The sequence below is a fragment of the Pleurodeles waltl genome, chromosome 12, assembly GCF_031143425.1.
Source record: "Pleurodeles waltl isolate 20211129_DDA chromosome 12, aPleWal1.hap1.20221129, whole genome shotgun sequence".
Classification (NCBI taxonomy): Eukaryota; Metazoa; Chordata; class Amphibia; order Caudata; family Salamandridae; genus Pleurodeles; species Pleurodeles waltl.
The window spans coordinates 4349689-4353927 of record NC_090451.1 but is presented as its reverse complement, the minus strand read 5'-3'; the positions used below and the strand labels follow the sequence as shown (position 1 = coordinate 4353927).

Here is a 4239-nt window from a genome sequence, read left to right as displayed (position 1 = left end):
AAATAGTCAGTCCCAGCAACAGATAAAGAAACCAAAGTGGATCAGTACAGTAGTTGGTCACTGCTCTGAAACAGTACAAGGAGTGAGAAAAAGGCAGAACTGACCACTAGCGATTTTTAAAGGACACTGCAACCAACAAATGAAATTGCTTTAAGCCATAAGAAGTATTCTAAAAGTGTACACGAGGCCGATGGCTTACGCTCGACCAAAAAATGGCACAAAAATGGCAAAAAAAGGGGGGGTGGCCTGACGCAGAAGAATGTGGCAGCTAAGCCTGGTCCTGGTGTGCCGTCTCCCTGATGCCATAAACCCTTCAGTTCTTCAGATCTGAGATTCCCCACTGAGGCCCAAAGCATGAGGATAAGCCTTCAGATCGTGTAGAAGCAAAAACTGAAGCCCTACAGAGTCTCACTGTACACTATTGAGCCTTACACCCTGCCCGACAGCCAGGCGCCCGCCACCATGACCGCTCTCGTCTGCTCAATATGGCTTGGACTGAACCCCAAGATGTAACACAATTGCGTGGCTCATTAGTGCATAAAAGTCGCTGTCTCATCTCTACATACACCTGACACAAAAATGAGTGCCTCCCCTGTATATTTTGCCTAGCACGATATGAGTGCTCTCATCTTAACAAACCACCTTTTGCCATATGATTCGCACCAAAGGCCGACCATAAATGAGCTTTTAGCCCTGAGCTGCTGGTGTGGTAACTTTGGGGTTGCCTTGAACCCCCATCGGTGAGCTGCCTATGCCCCAGGACTGAGACTTGTAAGTGTTTTACTTACCTCCTAATCTAACGTTTACTTACCTCCCCCAGGAAATGTTGATTTTTGCACTGTGTCTACTTTGAAAATAGCTTATTGCAATTTTTACAAAGGCTGTACATGATATTGTTTTCATTCAAAGTTCCTAAAGTATCTAAGTGAAGTACCTTGCATTTAAAGTGTTTAATGTAAATCTTGAACCTGTGGTTCTTAAAATAAACTAAGAAAATATATTTTTCCAATATAAAAACCTATTGGCCTGGAGTAAGTCTTTGAGTGTGTGTTCCTCATTAATTGCCGGTGTGTGTACAACAAATGCTTAACACGACCCTCTGATAAGCTTACTGCTCAGCATTTTTGCTACACTCAGCGGCTGCTCTGAAATCTTGCGAGTCGCGTAGGTCCATTGGTGTATAAGCGGCTTCAGAGTTTACACCTGCCGGCTGTGCGACGACTGCCTCTGGATCAGGGTCCTCCTGAAAGCCCATATCTTCATAGACTTGTGAATTCGGTGGTGCAATACAGTTTTCATCATCTTCACTGTCGATGAAGTTGATTGAATCATTTAATTAGTCTTTCGAGGCTTCGCGGCCGTCGCCTTCAACCTTAATAGGGGATTTCAGTTGCGGCAAATCCTAGAGGCTGAGCTTTTCAAGCCGCTCGCAAACTTCCTTTTGAAAATTGGTAACGTTGGAACCCCCCTCTGTAGGGGCAGCCAGCTGTGCATTCTCATCCACACCGGAGGTGTTAGGGACCGATAATATCTATTGATAGTGTTCTGGGCACCTGAGGAGGCGGCTTTTCTGGTGAGCGGACTGTATCTCTTCATAATGCCTTGACAACCTATTTCAGAAATGGTTCTCGGTTTGGCGTGCTGCTCTGGCCGGCTCCTTATATGTATTCAATGGTTCAAAAAGGGCGTACGCCTCTACAACATAGCGGTCACATGCTCACCTTGACGGCTCTGATACGTTGAGGGGTTACACGTAACAGTAACCATATGTCATGACCTTTGCAGCATTTGCCCAGCCCCTCTTTTTGGATTAGTTGGTAGGGTGGAGGTTTGTCATTACAACCCCAATGCTCTGCCCTGCGAGGTGGCCCCCCAGGCAGCCACTCGGTCCTGAATGTCTGACATGTCCACACTTGTCCTCTTAGGCCATGAAGCATGCTGCACACCTGCACAGCCGCCATTTCACACAGTCCATAGACCTACACACAAGGGACAGCATCAGGGCACGTGACTAACACAGCATCACATCATGTCACAACCCACGTGACTCACCTACGTCATTACTTACGTCATCACGGGGCAGGGTACCCACGTCATTGCCTACGTGATCACGGGGCGGGCACCTGTCAAAAAGTTTGATGGAAGGTATCCCCTTATACAACTGAGGGGCAACTTCCTGAGACAGTCAGATTGTCCTCGCATTCGGTAGAAATGTAGTGAACTATAGAAGTTTCATATTTAATAATCCAACCACCTCTACTAAAGAAAGCGGCCAGAGCTCTGATTTGACAACCGGTCTTTTGTGTTATTCATGTGTCAGATTCTCTGAGTTTCTAAAGCAATTTCACCTTAAATAAGAAGATTAATCCGTTCAGCTTTGCTGCCCTCTGACAACGAAGACTGAAAGGACAGGGTTTTAGCTATCAGTATCTTTGCAGCACTGTTATGTTTCAATGGCACCGGTGATACCAGCCACAAGGTTTGCACTGTCACCCCTAAAGTCTTTAGTCATTGAGGGTCACCTGACATAAGCTTTCAAGGTAAGTCGAACAATTAAATTTATATTTTTGTTAACAGCATTTTCTCACCAAGCCTGAGCGAAGTTTTATTACACCAGCAAGATCTGCGAATTTCACACCATGCAATACTCACAGAACTTCATGAATTTCATCAGTGAGAAATTAATTTCTCACATTTTTTTTTTTTTTTTTTACAAATGAGAGACAGCAAACTACTCCCCTCGCTAATCTCACAGTCGTTTAAGCACAATAAATCCACTATACCTCACAGCATTATAACACATTTCTGTGAAACAATGTTTTTCTGTTTCACACAGTTGTAGTTTTTACCAGCTGAGCCAACTGTCCGGACTACTGCAAAGAACCGACCTTGGTCTAACATTCGGGGCAATAAACCAGGGCCTCTTTCAGAAAGGGTTAATCTCCCGTTTTGTGAATGATTTCTTAACAAGTAGAAAGTGCAGGATTGGCCGCTGCAGACCCCGGAAAATCCCCAGTGGGTTGAGGGTCTGGAGATGCTACTAGCGCTGAAAGGACTGAGGGATTCACTGTCCTACCGAACAGCAAAACAGAACTGAGGCACTGACTTACAGTTCCCACGTCATCATGTACAGGATGTGCAGCTGCAAACACGTACTAGTTCTTGCTATGGAGCCAGATCTCGAAGTACTGGAGTAATTCACGATTCTGTTCAGAAGTGGCTGCACATACGTTCACCCGGTGTGTCAGCTGCCGGTGCAGCCCTGCAGGAGGAGATCCAGAACATAAACCTGTGGGTGGAAATGCGTCCGAGTCGCTCCGGCCTCTCCGTGATATTCATTCCTCGTGGTTTCCTTAGTTCTGTATCCTTGTGAGTCAATGTCAGTCGTGAGACAGACTAAATGATTTACTATCAAAGTGAAACTCACACAGTAATAATGAAATTATATTATTGCACAAAAATATATACTGCGTTGGCCGGGAATCGAACCCGGGTCAACTGCTTGGAAGGCAGCTATGCTCACCACTATACCACCAACGCTTGCTACTATTGTAGGAGCTGCTTTCCCTCTGAGAAATAACACAAGCCCGCCGATATCTTCACAGAAGAGTTATTCTGCAGCTAAGGCGAGCATTCCCGCACAGACTTTTCACTCCACTCACCCGTCTAAGAGCCCCCAGATAGTCCAGTTTTAACAGCCCCTCCGCGGGACTGAGCACCAATAACTGAAGCCATCAATTCTACTCAGACAGAAACCAGCAGCATCACCCAAACTCCGCAATTTAATCGTATGCTGACTTCCCTCCGGTCCTAGCAGTAGGTTAGCCTTAGTATTATGGGCGCCAGGGTCAGAATGGACATGAGCCCCAGAAACCACTGGTCCTCGGTGCCACTCTACCTGCTGCACGCCCTGTGGCCTAGAACAGTGAATTCGACCTGTCGAGGGGCGGTAAACCAACCTGCAGGGGGAGATCCGTGGTGTCAATCAAGGGTTATCCAGCTCCAGACAATCTGTTTTAAGGAAAGCGATGGTGCCCCCTCCCCATTTCCCCACCCACACACGCCACCCAACCTCACCATTATTTCAAGAATCTCTACATTGTCACTAGAAAGAAGCCCGGCACAGAAGAGAAGCTTTCAGAGCTGCCGGGAGAGGGTTGAACCTTCAGTTTACAGAAGCCGAATAGTCCACCAGACTCACCGCTGCATTAAAGGGACCTCACGGGCCTCTCGGAGGTA

The 4239-nt window shown here is 46.6% G+C and overlaps 1 non-coding gene across 1 annotated transcript; it reads right to left on the bottom strand.

Annotated features, from left to right (window-relative positions):
• Positions 1–3468: 3468 nt before the first annotated feature.
• TRNAG-UCC (transfer RNA glycine (anticodon UCC)) lies at positions 3469–3540 on the bottom strand. Its single transcript has one exon. It is a non-coding gene; the product is annotated as a tRNA-Gly (tRNA).
• Positions 3541–4239: the final 699 nt, after the last annotated feature.